Here is a 20,114-nt window from a genome sequence, read left to right on the forward strand (position 1 = left end):
GCTCTCGGCCCTGAAACTTCATCACCCACCACCCCATCTCCCTGACCCAGCTCCAACGGCCGGTCCTTTGGACACTGACATTATGCAGCGGGTGGATAACTTAAAGAAACGGCAGCAGAAGTTACAGAAACAGCAGCAGTGTCCAGCAAAGACCGTCTACGACGTCATGGTACCATGGATGGTGTCTGCTGATAAACATCTCCTGTTTGTCTCACCCCAATACTGTTGTGCTTTTTTTCTTATTCATGCATTAGGGTGGTGGGTAATTTACTGGGGGTTTTTGCATGTTTTTTATACTTATTTCGTTATTCACATGTTACTGGTGGTACTTCGTTTTTTCTCTTATTTCCCTTTTCATCACACTTTCACCTCTGTATTACATTGCACTATTTTCCTCTTGTGATAGTAAATAAAAGGTCTGCAAATGTATTTGCCTGGTTATTTGTACTTATTTGGACAGAAAATATTACTGTTTTGAATCAGTCACTCAGTAAACGTGTACTGCTTTCTACATGAGTCATGTAGATGAGGTTAATGTCTTAGGAGTCTGTCCTTATTGTCTACAGCTTGACACTCACCCATGTACCAAAGCAGGAAGGTCTCCATTGAAAGGCCACTACACATGACCATGTACAACCTTGTGTTATGTAGATGAGGTTAATGTCTTGAGGGTCTAGCCTTGTCTACAGCTGGACAGGCATTCTTACCTATATACCATAGCAGGAAAGTTGTCATTGAAAGGCCACTACACATAACAAGGTTAGGTAAATGTCTTGATGGTCTAGCCTCCCCAAAAATATATGAGCAACTAAAACAAGGATGAAGTGACTGTCTTTGTAGTACTCTTTATTGTGATTTGTAAAGTGTGAATAAGTAAGAAAAACTGCTAATCCAAACAGCAAAACCAAGTTTGTAGCTCACAACTTGACACAAATGGTCATCAACCAGAAGAAGAGAAAGTATGTGCACACGTTTTCCAAACCACACTCCAACATTTACTGTAGGGTGCCACTCATGATTATAGCATCCTGGAAAGACACTTGATTTGAGGAAGTAATCCTTGTAGTTGTTGCGTATGTCTATAGCAACTTTGGATGCACTGTCTGCCGACATGCTTCTTGGGTCCAGGAAACTGATGTCCTCTTGTACCACCGGTCTCAACTCTCCTGGAAGTGGGTGTGGAGTGGTCAACATACGTGGGGTGGACGTACCGTGTTGATGAATCTGTGTTGTCAGTGTCTGTTGTGCAAAGGTGGTTGTGGTTGGTCACACAGGCCTTCACAATGGTCTCCGTTTTCTCTGGGGCAACCTCAAGGGTTTGTCCCAGGAACCTTGATCTTGCAGCAAGGATCCCAAAGCAGTTCTCTGACATTTTCCAGGCTCTTGAGTGGTGGTAGTTATAGATCTTCTTGGCGTCATCAAGGCCAGTATTGAACAGTAGTCATCTAGGTCATTAGTATTGAACAGGAACATGAAGGCTATTTAAAAAAATATTTAACGTGGCAAGTCAGTTAAGAACAAATTCTTATTTTACAATGACTGCCTACCCCAGCAAAACCCTCCCCTAACAACACTGGGCCAATTGCGCGCCACCCTATGCGACTCCCAATCATGGCCAGTTGTGATACAGCCCAGGATCGAACCACAGTCTATAGTGATGCCTCTAGCACTGAGATGAAGTGCCGTAGACCGCTGCGCCACTCAGGAGCCCTCAAATGTGTACTGTAACAACTTTGTAGCCTATGCTTTGGATATAGGCTTCCATCCTTTTATTGGGAGGCGAGATCACTTTTATGTGAGGCATATCATTACAACGTCTATATTGGTATAATTTTCACATCATATGTATATATAGTCACATGTATTTAGTCTATCTTACCTGGATATGGTGGGTGTCTTGCATCACAGACTGCCATCAAGATCATTGAGAAAAAGCCCTTGTAGTTGTAGTAATCGCTTCCCGAGTTTGTCGGATCTCGGATCCGAACGTGATGTCGACAGCTCCTGCACAAAACGGATAATTCAAACGATCCCCAAAATCTCTGGCGATTTCTGCCCATTGTACCACGGAGGGATAAGCAACAAAATTCTCATTCAGGACATGTCAGATAGCCTGGCACACTTCTGTGACAATGGCACAAACTGTAGAGATTCCTAGCTTAGCGATACTTTGCTGTGTGCTGCCACTCACCAAAAACCCAAGGGTCACAGACTGCCTTTCTGCAGCACTTACGGGCAAGCTGTGAGTTCTCTTGTGCGAGATTTGAGTGGCAAGTGGTCAAATCTGGCAACCGACATCTGAAAGTATTGAAAATGTCTTTCCTCATCAATGCTTCACATAGGTTGGACAAGAGACGTGTATTCTCCATCGTCCCCTCTTGTAGTGTTCAGTGGACGAACTTGCATTTCTCAGTATTTTTATTATTCTACTCCTGAGTAGTGAGTAGCAGTTCAAACTCTTGCTGTTAAAGCTCCTGCAATTGCAATTCAAAAAGAGACATACTTGCTTCTGTGGCTAAAAAGTAGTCGTAAATCATCAGACTAGCCTGAGATATATCTAGCATTTGTACACAGGTATATAACACCGGATCCGGAAGTTCAAATGTCATCACTAGCTAGTTAAAAAGACTGCCTTGGCCCCTCTTGCTCAGTAAGCTACTCTGGCTCCCCGAGCCCCTAGTGGATATACACGATACAAGGCGGACTTCCTCTCTGGGTGTGACGCAACGAAAAGAGTCCGCTGCCCCCCAAAAACCACTTCACCCACGTGCAACCACGTGCATCAACAGTTTTTCTCTTGTTATGTCAGTCACTGACAGTCACTCAATTAGCTGAGTCAGCTACAGTATGAAATGTTCTTTAGGATTTAGAACATCACTGTCAATACTTATCTGCATCCAAATATGAATTGCACAGCAGCAACCATACACATTATGCACCGTCTTTGCTAATAACCATAGGGATAGACTGCCACAGTTAAACAAGGAATCCTACCCCCCTCCTCACCTCGCCCTCATATTTTCGGTCTATGATTTTCAAAATACAGTTGGATTATGTTCTCCTGTGGTTAATTTCTCTCTTTCAAGTACTTAAACAGGTCAGTCTCCATATCAAAGCATTATGAAATTAGCCATTTTCCTTCCCTCTTATTTCGTTGAGCATACAGAGACAGAGAGAGAGAGTTGCCTGCAGTGATATGCCATTGTCAGCCAACACAGAGCTCCTTTCTAACAGGAGTAACAGCGCAACAGAGAGAATCAGCAGCATTCTACTGAAGCGAAGAATGAGATCACTGGGCTTTTTGAGCAAGGTCAACGCCAAGGCAAGGCGAGGCACACCATGTTTAAAATTCAGTCCTCTCCCCACTGCTGAGCACTTGAAACACACAGTGCCATTCCACGAAACCTACTAGCCATTATGTAAAGAGACGCAGGGCTTTAAGTAAATACGTAATCTTAATGAATGCAGGGATCTGGGGGGGTAGGGGGAACCCAAGTCAAGCAGGGCAGGGTCAGAAACACAGAGGGAATAATCCTGTGAGTCAACAAGACGACTGTTAGCTCCCTACCATCACAACCTGCAGAAACATTTACAGTGAGTAAAAACCTGGAGTCCCCAGCCTTTGATATGCTTAATCTACACACCAATAAAGTGTGGGACTGCAGCCAAATGCTCAGTTGCTGTACACAACATACATTTGAAAACCAAATCAGTCTCTTTGAGTGCAGTTTACAGCATGGTCACCACCAAAGAAAAGGATTCAAGGAGTTAGGTACGACAGCTAATCAACTAAATAGAAATTAAAATAAGAAATCATAAGACTCTGATTATCCCATATGCAACTTGACATGAGTACAATGACATTTATCCATATGTGACCTGTACTCTGAACTATGCATCTTTGACATATCTGTTATGCTGTACTGCATGTACTGTATATCCGGTTCAGGACTTCCTCTTTGTCTCATGAACGCTGACCTTCATCATTGGCCCCAACTCATCCTGGATGCATAAACTTAAAACAAAAGGACAGCCATTAGATGACATGTCGCACAATCTTGGGGTCTTGTTCTGGCCCTGTGCCTGCTGGCTGTGTCCTTTGCTTTGCCCAGTTTGCTCTGTGAGACTGCCAGGACATTGAGCCTGACACATCAGAACTGCTGCTCTCTTGGTGCCCTCTTTCATTCCCACTATCACAGAGTCAAAGCCTGCAGAGACGGAGCTGTCCAGAGACTGAGCCCTGCTGGGTTTGACTGGGCCAAGATCCCATCAAGCCTGGAGGAGAGGGTCATCCTCTTCCCCGACTTCAACTTGCTATGATCTCTGAACCGATTCTAAAAAGGCCCCTGACTTGATTCGAGCAGACAGTCCCCTTTGAAAGCTCCCTTTGGTTTGGCTTCTGTAGCCTGAAAAGGGAAGTGCAGGGTCAGGCTACACACAAGCAGGAAAAAGCTAAACCAAAGAGAGAAAAAAATACAGCTGATAGCCATGCTCCAGGTGCAGATGGCCCACTGTTTTATGTGTGGCCTCAATGGATCATTGGAGACTGGAGGCATATAATATAGAAGGATTATGCGAAAACATGGTCATCCAAAGTTCTAATAATCATTTACAAAGGTCATTTCCATGACAAGGAATGTTCACTGGTTTGCCAAGACATTTGGGTCTCTATACAGCTAAAAATAAGCCTTACTGAGAGGCAAAGAGTAAATTGAAAATCTTCCTAAAAATGTATACTGTATCTGTAGTTATTACATTCTGTAGTTCTAGGCATCTTAATCTAAATTCTGATGACATATTCTATTTACATGATCAGAACTATTATACAATTAACATAAAACAAGTATTTCAGTTGTTATAATTTGTGGTAATACAGTATATACTGTATGTACTAGAGCATTTTAAGTGTGTGTACCTCCTATTATATACTAAGTAATACTTTATGCGAGCAAATTCATGATGTGATCAAAGCAGACACTGGCCCCAAGGACTCAGGCTACTGCAACCCTGAAAACCAGCCAGGGTGAGAGGTCAGAGGACTGGAAGCAAAGATCCAAGTCCCATCCCATTGTGTGACACGCCTCCTTCACCCGTTCGCCCCCAGAGGCTTAGTGTCAGTGTTAACACTTCAAACACTCAATATCTCCACAAAACACAAAGGACACACAACTGCTTGCCATTGTCATCGTTTCTTCTAGAAAAAGAGATATGGATCCCTCCCAAAGGTCAGAGTGTGTTGAAGTTTCCATGATTAAGTCGTGCTTTGTTGTTTGACTTTTCCCAGTTGAAATCTTTACTTTTGGGAGAAAATTGTGTCGTTGGCTCAACCTTGTGGAATAAAGTTCAATCAAGCTAAAGCTCTATATGGTAAATGTTAGTGCCTAATGATAACTGCATTTTAAGAATATACCATATTTCGGGGAGATGACTTCAAATGTAAAGCTATGATTTTTTTTAATCCTGGATTTTATCCCAGAGTTGAAAGACCATACTGTGATACCTATACTGGGCACCAATATGTCCATCAATGAAACAGAAACACTGAAATATGTCACTTTACCAAGTAAATAATCACACGTGTTGTTTTCTTGTCTACAGTGTGACTTAACACACCTATGGCATCATGCGCGACATCACAGCCACTGCTGGAGGCTAATCTCCAACCACTGGGATCTGATTTCCAGCAGTATTGACAGTTCATGAATCAATCTGTGCCAGCTTCCTCTACTGAACCTGATGCCGCTCCCATACTATGCCTGTGACTCTGAGCTGTACGACTCAGTTTCCCTGTGCTGTGTGCCTGCTTCCTCTACTGAACCTGATGCCGCTCCCATACTACGCCTGTGACTCTGAGCTGTACGACTCAGTTTCCCTGTGCTGTGTGCCTGCTTCCTCTACTGAACCTGATGCCACTCCCATACTACGCCTGTGACTCTGAGCTGTACGACTCAGTTTCCCTGTGCTGTGTGCCTGCTTCCTCTACTGAACCTGATGCCGCTCCCATACTACGCCTGTGACTCTGAGCTGTACGACTCAGTTTCCCTGTGCTGTGTGCCTGCTTCCTCTACTGAACCTGATGCCGCTCCCATACTACGCCTGTGACTCTGAGCTGTACGACTCAGTTTCCCTGTGCTGTGTGCCTGCTTCCTCTACTGAACCTGATGCCGCTCCCATACTACGCCTGTGACTCTGAGCTGTACGACTCAGTTTCCCTGTGCTGTGTGCCTGCTTCCTCTACTGAACCTGATGCCACTCCCATACTACGCCTGTGACTCTGAGCTGTACGACTCAGTTTCCCTGTGCTGTGTGCCTGCTTCCTCTACTGAACCTGATGCCACTCCCATACTACGCCTGTGACTCTGAGCTGTACGACTCAGTTTCCCTGTGCTGTGTGCCTGCTTCCTCTACTGAACCTGATGCCACTCCCATACTACGCCTGTGACTCTGAGCTGTACGACTCAGTTTCCCTGTGATGTGTGCCTGCTTCCTCTACTGAACCTGATGCCACTCCCATACTACGCCTGTGCCTCTGAGCTGTACGACTCAGTTTCCCTGTGCTGTGTGCCTGCTTCCTCTACTGAACCTGATGCCGCTCCCATACTACGCCTGTGCCTCTGAGCTGTACGACTCAGTTTCCCTGTGCTGTGTGCCTGCTTCCTCTACTGAACCTGATGCCACTCCCATACTACGCCTGTGACTCTGAGCTGTACAACTCAGTTTCCCTGTGCTGTGTGCCTGCTTCTGAGAGGGTGAGAAAACTCCTTATTTTATGAGTCACTGATTACGTTCTGCACTCTGATGTCGGCGCTGTTACTAATCTTTCCTCCCACAAAACTACAAGGCCACCCTTATTTTCACTGCAGTTTTACATCTCCTCCCTCTTTTTTTCTACAACTAACAACAACTACGAGTTGTTAATAAATATATAATTGCATGGTCAAAGAGTGTGTTTTCACGCAGCATGAAACCACCCGGTTCTGCACCATGTAGAACGCGCTGCAGGCACTCTCTTGAGGGAAGGTCTCATTTTCAGCCTCCTGCCGTGCAATATTCAGTCTAGTCTGAAATCATTTGGGACTCATTTTAGGGTTTAGGACTTATCAAATATGCTGACAATAATGGATAGCAGAGCTACAAATGAAACACAGCTTTTCACGTGGAGGGTTTTAGTGGCAGGCAACATTCAGGGTGCAGAGGTCCTGAATCCAAGCTCAGGGTGTCACATAACACCACAAAGCTGGTTTATGGCACAGATTGCACCCAGCGCTCACAAATAGTACACTGAGATGCAATATAATTCCAAATATCATTCAGTAAGTCGCTTTTGAGTTAAGACAGAAATGTAGTGTCATGTGTTAGAGTATAAGATATTAATATCTTTGTGTGGAGAATGACAATTTTATTTGCTTTTACGTCTATATAGTTCATCACCTTAAATTTGAAAATAAGAAATAATTCTGATGAGTTGGGTGGTTGATATGAAATCGTATGTATTATTTTTCCATTCGTATAATCAGTCTGAATGCATCTCAAGTTGAGCTAATCCTGAAAAGAAAAAAATATATATATCAAGGACAAGGATGCACCTTCAACTGCATACTGTAGAAACGAAGAGCAGAATAATGTTACTATGGAAGGCTTTGGTGAAAGGATTCAAGGACTTAACAATTCCACATCCTCTCAGCCTGTCCTTCATCTCTAACAATCAAGCTTGGCCACAGAATATTCCTCTGGATGGGAAGAAAAAGCATGTCGCCTGTTCTCCTCTCACTCATCTTAAAGACTGCCAGTCTGGGGTCTTCCTCTTGAAGTCTTCTGTCACTTTTATGACTTCAAATGCTCGGCAAAGCCTTTTTTAACAGACTGTCGTGTCTTTAAAGGCAGATATATTTTCTGTGCTACATTAGCATGAGATAAAGGGTAGCCCATCTATTGCAACGGAAACCCGGAGAAGCCTAGACCACAGACGCTGTGAACTCGTTTGTTGCTTGTGCACAAAAGGGCACCAATGCAGGCTAACCAGTTGTGGTAGTGGAGGATATGGGACAACAAATCATGCACCTTGTATGGAAACAGATGTTTAATCTAAAGACAATTCAACTGTGACAGAATTATATTAGAGCAAAAAATGGCTTAAATAAAATGGAAAATACCAATTTACTAGAACATAAATGTGTAAATGGTTACAAAATAAGGATATGTTTTAAGTCCAACCAATTGTCAAAATTATATTTGAGGGGTAATACTATTTTCAGGACACAAAAACTTTCACGAAAAGCAGACTATATTTAATTTATACATGTACAGCATTACCTAATGAGATGGTTCCTTCACAATTCCATATGGCGAGAGAAACCATTGAGTGTTTGCAGTCTTTCTCTGTTCTCTGTAGTTAGGTGTTAGCATAGGGAGGTGCTTGCGAGCATTTTGTGGCAGGCTGCTCCAGAGAGCAGGAGGCAGGCTCTCTCCCTCCCTTGCAGTGCAGGAGGCCACCTAGCCACACACAATTACACCCAGAGCAAGGCAGCAGCCTAACCCGTACTCTGTCATGGGCCGGGCCTCAGTTAGATCTCAGCATGCATGCTCAATGATCTGTTATTAATTAATCAATCAAAACTAACCAAGGTAAACCTTGCTTTTTAAACAGGTCAGAACACACACTGTTCCACATTGGGGGTTTTGCACTCATAAAATACTGCACTATGCTCACAGAGGATCCTTTTCTGAAGATAAGTGTGGATTCAAACAAGGCTTCTGATACTATGAAAATATGGCTGCTGTGCTGATACTTTATATAAAGTGTATGTTATTTCAACACACACACACACACACACACACACACACACACACACACACACCACACACACACACACACACACACACACACACCACCACCACACCACACACCACACACCACAAGAGCTATGTGAATAACAAATGGTCAGGTGCAAAATTGGATAGATTACAATGTGAATATGACCTATTTCACAAAACGAAAATATATGTATGAATTTAAATATTATGAATGAGTGTTGACAATTAACATGTTGGGTTAAGACATATAATAAGTTTTGGCTTACCTATAAACTGTCATGCATACCTTTAATAACTTTATTTAAATTATAAATTGCACATTACATTTTATTTCATGTTTGTATAACACTTTTTGGAAAGTAGTAGGCTACTCTGGTTAGTGTAAAGTTATGTAGAAATCCACTGTAGCCTTCATCAAATGTGCAATATAAAACAAGAAAATACGTAATATTAGGCTACTTACGTTGTTGCTTGCGAGGCTGCAGAACTATCCTCCGTTAATGTTTTTTGAAACTACAATAATATTATTTAGGCCTTCAAAAGTAAATCCACCGAACATAAAAAACATAAACTTGAACCATAATATCCCAGTAGTCTTACTGAGTAGGCAATGATGCTTCAGTTTTTCGACTATAAATCAATTTGCAGATCATTAAAGTCATTATTGACAACACGGAACAAAATCCAGAATCATCAGCGCGGAACAGTAGGAAATCACGTTGATGGACCGGACTGTACAGTTATGTCCACTGAGCGGCGCCGTAGTCCGCATTTTTAAGTTAGACATGCGCGTGAAGGAGAGTTGGAAGCTTGAATCCTTCCTTTAGCAAATGCACGGTGTCATGTATGTGTTAAACAGTTGAACAATGATCGGGAGAGTGAACAACAGTTATTTAAAATGAAACTGCAGGTAGGTGAAATCCACATACCATGCTTATGTCGAGTATACATATTAAGCATTGCATACAAGACTTTATAAACAAGAAATGAATGATTCATCAGGGCACTGCATATTTTTTTTAACATGGTGTAAGGGTGGAGATAACTCTGTGTATGAGTTGTTAGCGATTCATTCACCTACCTACCGCCGACACAGTCAAACAGTAAGTCAATGCACCAATACACACAACAATTTACAATAGATTATTTTCAAATAGTGGGTAATTCATTTTTCCTACTGTCTGTTCTGGGGTGGCCTTAACACGGTCCAGGTTCGGCCTTGTTTGTAAATTATAAGCGCGTGCGCATGGAAGCACATACAATGCAGGAATATGGCACTATAATGTAGGCCTATAAGACACACTAATGTGAAGCTTGATTAGAATTACTATTATAGTGTAATTTACAGCTTTTATAGCCTAGTTTATACAGTATATTCAGCATCATCAATGTAGTCACAGATGTATTGTAAGATATAATTTGTTGATAGACCCTCACAGGACAATATGGTATGGTGTTCAACAAAGCAAATGTCTCCTCACTTCAATCTATATTTCTATAATGTTTTTCTCACTCACTCACTCACTCACTCACTCACTCTCACACACACACACATAGCCTTCACTCTTTAGTAATGTTCATTACCTGCAAATCAGTTACACAAGTTTGAAACATGCGACAAGTCGGGAAACAGTAACACTCCTTTCTACAAATTACATAGCTGGTGAAGGATTAGCATTGGACCACATAATCGTCCCCAGCCATATTATACAAACAATGGTCAAGATTTCACACTCTGAATAAGGTCCCAGACTGAAACTCCTTTGCACTTGCAGTACTTCACCCAGTATACCAATAAGATAGCCCCCTATGAAGGTTTGATAGCTGAAAGAAAGCAAAGCAGATTTAAAGCCCAAGCCCGTCGGGATGCATCCCGGGATGGGACCCTAACAGATGGGAAGTACTGTAAGAGACGAGTCCAAGGTCAATCTGAGATTCAGTGATAAAGCCGTGGGCACCGCTCTTAGCAGTGTTTTAAAAGTTGACTTAACAAAGCAGATTGTATGGTCAGACAAAACTCTTAAGACCATATTGCAGCATTTTTTTCATGCTTCCTTTGTCTAGTTTGCTACAGGCTGTATTGCTGCCTGACACCAAATAGTCCAAAGAATGGTGATCATTATGTTTGTCTGGGAATGGGCAGGGCGTGGGTGCTGATATCTAATGGATAGTTTTTCGTTTGTCCATTTTTATAGCTAACCTAAATTTGAATGTTTCACAGCTGATCCGTTCAACTGCGGGCGATGTGGAGGTTAAAGCTGTCTAAACATGTGCAGCCATTCATTGGTCAAGTCAATACATTAACTTTATCTTTACATCTATGAGTGAACTTAACTGTGGAGTAGCTGTTGTTTGTGCTATTAGACCATACATAGAGTACATATGTGGCCATTAGTTAACACTTCATAAAGTCTTTTTTGATAGGGTGTTGTTAAGACTTGTGGGACTCCTCTTGGTCCAGTCGCAGTACTTTTTTCCTGGACGCTGTAAAAACACTTGCTGTGGTTTGGTAAATTAACAGAGAGCCCCCTAATGGAGTAATTACACAGAGCCAAACATCTATTTTTCACCTGTGCTCTGCCATTACTCTCCGTCCCCCATCCACTCCATTGGAAGTCACTTACTCTCCTTACAGTGAGTTATCATTGACTGCCATTTAGGCGTTCTGGAGCAATTTGTCTTACTGAGGCTGGGGCCGGCCTCATTGCAGTGAACAATCATTCTCCACCAATATATAAAACATTCATGGGAAAAAAGGAGAAAAAATACAGCTCAAACAGATAGTAGAGAGTGGCTAATAGATACTAGGAAAGAGACAGACAAGAAAAATAATGTAGTAGATTAAAGGGAGAGGTAAATGCCGGTACCTTGGCGGTACAAATGTACAGAGACTCTGCCATAGGAAAAATCTGCCTTCCGGAACTCCAGCCCTATCTGTGAAATGTGGTGGCTACAGTTGTTGAATTTAATATAAATAAAAACTTGATACCACATAGCTACTTTTCTAATCATAAATCACATATCAGAATATATAAAAAAATATATACACTAATTTATTCTCATTTTAATATAGTTGTACTTTCTTTTGAGATAGTCCCTGAACATTTTTCATGAGACTGTAGTGAGGTTTTTGATAAGATATAGACAAGGTTTCAGTCATCCAGACTTCTTATATAATGGATGTACTATTCTAGCCTCTGACAGATGTAGTGTCTGTTTTCGTTTCTTCTTGACACTTATTTTATCGAGTAAAGATATTGATTGGCTCAAGGGTCCACTCTAGTTTCCCAGGTCTAGATCAGTTGTTGACTTAAAGGTAAGGAGGGGAAGTTGTGGACACCATGGTCCTGAGAGCACTGGAGAGGTACTCACTTTGAATCAACCAGATAAGACCTGTGTCAACCGTGTTGTACAGTAGTAGTCACAATACTACAAGCGGTATTATGATGTGGGTAGGAATAGGCTATTTCTCATTAGGCTATTACTGTATGAATGGATATGGGCTTACTTTTAAAACACAGACCATTAAGTTGCATGCTGTTGATAGCTTTTATTTGTAAATACCTCTGTTAGTTTAGCTAAGTAATGAAGCATTATTGCTAAAATTATAAACACACATTGTGCTTTTTGTGGATTGTAAAACATACTGTATAACTTCTTGAATATCGTATTTTTTTTGCAAGTGTGTATTGTGGTTATTCAGTACTATTGACTGTCTTTGTTGTGGAGGGAAGTCTCAAATTCAATCCAGACCATCAATTTTACCTTGGACCTGAACGGTAAGAATTATTATCTGCCTGAGAATCAATCAACTTAAGACTTCCCATCATGTTACTTAGCTTCTTGCCACATAAATTGAACTAACTATAGCTAACAATCAGACTCAACATTCAACACAATATGTTCTGTGAATGTCTCTGGAAAGTTTTAGCCTAAACGTTTGACATGATAGGCAAGAGAAGTCACAGCTTTGTGCATAGCCTGTCTGACATGTGTATCCCATTCAACCTGGCTGCATTCCCCTGAAGGGTTAGTAGTGTGCTTAACTCAGTGTTTTGTTAGATTACTCACTCTCACTGCTTAACACAATGACAAATAACCATTCTTTTTTTCTTGCAGTGATAATCCGGACAATTTAAACCTTTCTTACAAGCAGAAGTGAAACCATTAATCCTGTGAGATTCTTCTGATAAGTGGTGACTGTGAAGTAATGGCCATGTCGCCTAGAAAAATAAAAATATGTGGACAATTAAAACAAGATGGACATTATCTGGCAAGTCCCTACTCCCCTTTTCTTTAGCAGTATTGTAATTGATCTGTCCCTTTGTTACTAAACGGAATATTGAGTCCTGGCTTTTTGTTCATTATCTGTGGATTTTAACTTGGTGCATATTTGTCAAGTTTGAAAATCATGTAAAAAAGGAAACACATATACAAATGCTGTTCTGAAGAAAAGTCAATTCTCATGACACCTGCTAAAGTTTCTGGCTATAATGTGTTGACCTTTCCAGGCACCCCTGTTGTTTAGTTATTTGAAAGTACTTTCTCAAGCTGCAGTATATGACAGGAGTATATTGTATCTGGAATTAAGTCCATTCACATTTGATTGTCCTTAAAAACTCTGTCAAACTTTTGCACTGGGAGCTTTGCCCTAGAAAAGCAATGTGACGTGTTTGGGCCGGGGGGTAATAATCTGGTTCCCTGACCGTAGTGAACACCCTAATTTCTGTGTCTTGGCAAAGAGATTAGTGTGTTGAATTATGGTAATTAGAGATTGAATTATAAAAGTTTGACATTTTCACCCTCAATTGTGTGAGCAAAAAGTGTATGTAATCATATATAAACTTTTAAGTTGATATTTTTAATTGCAAAGCACATTATATTAATTTCCTCCTACGTATAACAAAAGGTGAAGTGGCATCACAATTATAGTTGAAATATGTAGTCCTTCAAAACATTTGATATTATTTCACTCTGCTATGTTGACTTTAACATTATATGTGCCTCTGTTACTAACTGTAATCAGTTGTTGATATTGCTGTCCCTGAGTGTTTCATGTCATTGACAGTCAGATAATTAGGTATCATCTATGCTTCAGTAACAATATAAAAAGCCATTATAATGGATGGTTTTAATTAATGCCATATTTGATTATTAGCTCATTTGAATGTTTATATTTTGGCACATATTCTAATATGTGATAGAAAGAGCAGAAATGAATTGTATTACCCTTAGTGCATAGCTGTTTTTAATTGTATGATTCCATAACTGTTTATGACAGGAAATGGGTTATTTTTTGTGATTTATCCATCTGAGATAATGTTAGCAAGACTTTGATATTGCATTAAGATTGGGGAGAAGGTCATATATGAAGATGCCAAAACCAGCACCAGGGCAACTTGCTCATCTGAAAGGACATGTATTTTCACATGGAGGTCTTGGGAATGAAAGAACAGTGGGAGGTTTAATTTAGAGATGGTCAATACAACAACATTCAGATGGGCCATCCTCTAATCTCATAAGAATATTCTCTCCAAAGAACCTCAAACTATCCAATTTAGATGAAATCCACATGTAGTTCATATTGACCATTCCATATTGAACCGGGAACGTTGTATTCTACATGCCAAATAGGGAATATTCTGGCAGAATCCCAGTGCCTGGCATGTGATATTCTGCATTATTTTGGCCGTAATTCTGTTTAGATCAAAGGGATTCAAGGGGCCTAAGTTTCAAATCCCCCAAAGCCCATTTTGGCTACTCTTTATTTAGCTCATTGGCATTCTGACACCATGCTTCTGAGACTTTGAACCCTCAAAGTTTGGAAAAGCTGAATCGCTTCTTTAAACACATCAGTGGGCCAGATTAAAGAATATCACTAAGCATCTTAAGGTTTTAGTGCAGTGTGGCGGCATGGTTTGGGCTTCTGGGGCCATTTACCGCCATATACTGTATTAACAATGGCTGAGAAAACAGGCCGAGGGGGGTGGAGAAAACTTCCCTCATGCTAAATTGAGTTTGGGTAACATTAAGTAGAGTAGAAAGAATGATACTGAAGAGCTGGAGTAAAGGTCAAAAAGAGTCAGTTGGATACCTCAGTGTTGTTTCAATGTTTTAGCTACATTTATTTGTTCATTTTACGTTTAAAATAAGTAAATTTATAGGTTTTAAACATGTACTGGCTTATACCGGCTTATACGTTACTATAACACTACTTTGTATCTGAAACAGAGGCAGAAATTCAATCAAATGGTAATGAAATTGATTTTTAATTGGCCACCTCCCTCTGTCAGGTACAGTATATCTCCAAATAAGTCAACACATTCACACGTCTTAACAATTTGCCACATGTGAGTACCAGCTGCTTTAACCACTTTGGTATTGTACCTTTCCATCCAGAATTAAGTAAAAACTATTAATTTACCTAAACAGATAGATCAACCTGTAGAAGTGTATGTGAAACAAAAGTAGTTTCTAATAAGTGTGATTTTGGTAATGTGCAAAGATTCCTCATCACAGACTCTTACACCCCCTCAATCTCATCAGCCCTCATGATTAAGATTTGGCATCTTGGACCACATTGTCTTCATTTTGGAAATATTTCAGCTGCATTTCTGCCACTCTGAAGGGAGATGAAGATAAAGGAGAAGAACGGTAAAAACACACCCTGTTGTGTGAATCCTAGAGAAGGCCTTGAACCCTGCCATTCATCCCTTTCACTTCATCAGCTGAGTCTAATTGCCAGAGAGGACAGGAGACCCCAGGCCCTATTGTTCCTCCTCCTCTTTGGAGCCTGAAAAGTGAAAGGGCTGCTTTTGATCTTTTTTCAGATTTTTTTCTCTTTTCTGTCATCCCCTGCTATCCTTTCCCTCAGAGTGACACACTCCTTTCAAACTGTGCCCCCTTCTCCATCCACGCAAAATAATTATCATGCTCCGCTTCATCAAATAATGGTGGCGATAGAAGGTCACGGCGGGGAGGGCCAGAGGTCTAGAGGAGTGGCACTAGGACGTGGTAGAGCTCCCAGCTCATCTTAGAGGCATGCTCCTTAGCTCGGGGTACCTTTTATGTACCTTGACCCCGCTTTTCCTTTGGCTGTCCTAATGAGACCCTCTCACACGGCCAAAGCAATACTGGTCCTGTGCTAGCAGGGTTGGAAGGCCAAAGTACAATGAGACACAGAGCTATGCTGAGACAAGGGCGCATCTGTGCTGTCTTATTAAGCCTTGGAAAGGAGCTCATGCTTTTCAACGTCCCATAGGCGCTATGGCCAGATCTATTGACACCTACTTGTCCTTTGCGGTCAACACCTTTCAGAGGAGCAGCCTACACTCACAAGTTCTTATTAGGAGTAATTTTGGAAAGCTTATTTGGAGAGGCAACTGCTTAACTTGGTTTAGGTGTCCATGTGAGAAATGGCATAAGCAGTCGGGAATTCAGAAGAATGATGAAGAAAAATTCCTTGAGACTAAGAAGATTACAAAGGATGTCTAAGACCATTCCAGTCAGAAGAAAACTGCCCTTCAATTTGGAATAAACCCCAAGGATGCCCTCTCTGTGTGGGTACTTACACACAAGCGTCAATCACTTTTTGAGTCTCATTACTCCCTTGTTGAGATATAGAGAGCCTGGGTAATGTTCATCAATATTTAGAACTCGTAGTTCTACAAACAGGATTAACTTGTGTTTAATCGTTGTGGAGAGAATGCAGAAATCAGCTAATTGTGATGTAGTGTATGTTATATATCCTGAAATTTTGAATAGCAGATTGTGTTGCAGTTTATTACAATGATCACAATCTAAATATCTATATATCTGTTATTTATGTGAGTCATACTCAATGATAAATACACGGACATGGCCTAGTCCACTACCTTACTAACAAAATGGACAACGGGGGAATAGTTTAAATAGACAGAACAAAAAATGACAAACAAACAAACACAAGTAGGCAAACAAAAACCTTTAAGCAATCATGTAAAGCACGTGTAACATCTGAGCAGGGAGAGAGAACAAAGCGGAGCTCCTGTCAGAGCATCGATCTGCTCCTGAAGCTACACAGATCCACAGAGCTCTGATTGCTCCCTGCCTCTCTCCCCAGCGCCTGCCTCCAACTCTTCTCTCTCTGGCTCCTCTCGGAGAATGTGCTTATTGATTTAGCCCTCTTCTGTGCAGTTAACTCACTGATATATACTGACCGAGGGCTTTCTTGGGCCTGAAAGCATTTGAATGCTGGTGAGAAAACAATAAATTAAAAAAGAAAGAATAAGAACGCTAGTCAAAAGACTCAGCCTGTAACACAGATGTTCCCTTTGTGCCTAGTGAGAGACAGTTGGACAGTTACAAGTGGAGAATAATATAATTCCGAATATGTAACAAAGTAGCTCTGGCAAGTAGCTGGTGGTGTTGTTATTTCAATATCACTATTGCCAACATTAACTAAAGATCTCCTTCTAGTTTTCCTTTTCAAGTATCAAGTGTTCTTCAACGTTTGTCAGCACATTTATGGTAGAATCAATGTGTCTGCAATTACTGTGTGGGGATCTGGTTGTGTTTGCTTGTCTTTGTGACGTGTGTGTAGTCAGGTCCATAGTGGGTGGTTATGTGTCGATCTTTGTGTATTTTAGCAAGTGTTTTCTGTTGTCATGTTTGTAGCGTTCCATGTGGGAGGGTCTGCTGAGAAGCAAGCCATCTGTAGTGTTCTGCCGAGCGACATGTTGTAAAGCGAGATTTGAGAGTGTGGGGAGACTTGACTTGTCAAATCTTGGCACATAATGAGACAGAAGGGAGTGAAGACAGGAAAGTGTCCAGAGATAAACAATTAGATGAGTCTCAGCGGTAAAGGGCATGGGCAATGGGAGGACGCTCCCAAAAACCAAATCAATATGGCTTCCAGTAAGGACACACTGGGGTAAAGGGATGAAGGGGTTAACACTTATTTCTCAGATCAGGACATAGAAGAACAGAGTCGTGGCTTGCTCAAAATCAATAGGCCTACTGTTGTGAACATGGATTGAAGAAAGCGGTCTGTCATTGTAAACACATTTCAATACTGTATTTGATACACAACATAGTCACAGTATTACATTGTAGATGTAATAAGATACAAAGACATGACACGAATACCAACCGAAAGTGGGGGTATACAGTATATCAGCAGGGATAATGAACTGAATTAGGCCAGCCTGTCTCACAGCAACAGCCAATTTTGAAATGAATTGAAAAGATCTTTAAGGAGGCGGCATTTGGGAATGGTGGATTCACACACCCAATACAAACATAATGGAGCATGATCCACAGACAGCGTGGGCTGTCCCAGAGCGTCCCATCCCCTCTCAGGCCCTGCCCACACCGCAGGTCTCATCTCACATCTCACCACTGTTCCCAGCAGGCCTCACAGGGGTAGTGCTGCCAGGGCAGGAAGGTCAGACTGGAGGTGGGGCGTCTCACTATGTGCTTGTACTGGCATTAAAGAAGACAACAAAAAGAGAGGGTGAGTGGGGGAAAAAACTAGTTGTGTGTGACTGCTGCTGCTAGGCTGGGCTGGTCTCCTCTGAGACTTGGAGGCGCTGACCAGAAAGGTGTGAGTCTGAGCCGTGGCCTGCCCGTCGCCTCGTCTCCACGGAGACAGGGACATGGCCCCCCCGTGGGCTTGTCTCCGTTGTGGCCCGGAGCAGGCGGGAGCGTTTGGGATGCTGCCTGGCCATCGCCTGGGCTCCAGAGGGACCAGGAGCCACAGCTCCAATGACCTTCAACAACCTGTCAACCTGTCATCTTGGCCTGGGGAATTAGGAGAAATAAAAAATATATTCAACTGGGGAAGTCTATAGAAACAACATTGACCGTACCAGTGTATATTTGTTTGGAGAACAAAAGGGATTCTATATTGTGGTAGAGAAGGCGCTATAAGATCAGACGGGGAATAGGCTCATTTGATATACTCAAACGTCCCTTTTTTATATTACCCAATCCTGACGAGGAAAGGTTTTAAATGCTGGACTAAGGCGATCTACTTTTGGATTTGATTGGTCTCTCAAAAATGTAACAGCTGGCAGAAGAGGAGAAAATAAAAAAATGTAAATTAACATAATTAGGCAGCAGTACTATCATCCCAATTCTTATATTCTACACTCAGTCTTTATTTCTAAGAGCAGAACAATGGAGTGAAATTACTGTTTGGACAGGCCCCCAGGCAGCATTTTAGTTCGCAACATTTGAGTTAAAAGAGAGAAATCTCTAAAATGTAATCAGTAGCACCTGCCATGATTACAGGCTATGTCAAATGAAAAAATGTAATGATAAACATTACTTCAGACCAAACCACTGAAGCGGTCTACATTGCACAATGTGCTGCAAGTAAGCATAGTCAGTACAGCATTGTGTTCACTGTCCCCTACTAACCTATCCTCAGGATGAGTGATTGTGGTTATCATATTCTCAGAGCAGCTAACCAAAACAGCAATCATAAGTTATGTGTACAGTCTGTAAACCAGGTAGGTACTGTACGTAGTGAATCATACAGTACATTACTTACTATCTGCACTATATGCCCCTTATATTGCAAATACTGTCGCATGGTGCTTCTAAAGAGGCTATTTATTTTGTGTGCCAGGGTGACTTTTTTTTGTGCCTCAGTAGTCTCAATTGCCTCAATTGTATGGGGATAATACAAATATAATATGTAAATAGTCTTCCTTTAATTCATATGTGTTTTGGCATTGGATGGCAACATGGCTATCACACAGGACAATGTTGATTTTGTGATAGTCTTTGTTGAAAGTGTATAAAAGCAAAATTATTGTAATATTGATAGTTCATGGATTCATGTAAATAGTATACTGAAAGCAAATTGCATATCTCTTCGTTTTGAAGTAATCAGAGATTATATCAGGTAAGTCATGGACACGTTCAAGTTTGTCATTTTGGAAAACGCAAATGTAGATATGGCTGTAAAGAATTAAACAAAACAGAATCTTGCATCTCAGTTTGATATTGCACATTGCCATCAAACCCATTCCCAGGAGACACTTTGGTGACACAATCTGACAAACCAACACAAGCAATTCTGTGGAAAAATCTGTGCCTTTTTTCTTTGAGCCAAAGAGAAAGAGGATTTTGAATAGTGTGGCGGTGGTTCTTTATGCAGAGCTGAGACGCGACGCCTTCCAGACGGTGAGAGATGGCAAGCCCTAATAATACAGAGCTGTACAATGGTTCTGACAGGCAAGCAATAAAGCAATCAGGGTCCCAGGCATTCCAAATCTCTTTAACGCCCACCCTCTAACAGTCTGAGAGATGGG

The 20,114-nt window shown here is 41.4% G+C and overlaps 1 long non-coding RNA gene across 1 annotated transcript; it reads left to right on the forward strand.

Annotated features, from left to right (window-relative positions):
* Positions 1-5,095: 5,095 nt before the first annotated feature.
* LOC106560803 (uncharacterized) lies at positions 5,096-19,793 on the forward strand. The gene is made up of 3 exons (XR_001318675.3): positions 5,096-5,225; positions 5,599-6,749; positions 12,934-19,793. It is a non-coding gene; the product is annotated as an uncharacterized LOC106560803 (long non-coding RNA).
* The last annotated feature ends 321 nt before the right edge of the window (positions 19,794-20,114 follow it).

The sequence above is a fragment of the Salmo salar genome, chromosome 10 (genome assembly GCF_965601325.2).
Source record: "Salmo salar chromosome 10, fSalSal1, whole genome shotgun sequence".
Taxonomy (NCBI): domain Eukaryota; kingdom Metazoa; phylum Chordata; class Actinopteri; order Salmoniformes; family Salmonidae; genus Salmo; species Salmo salar.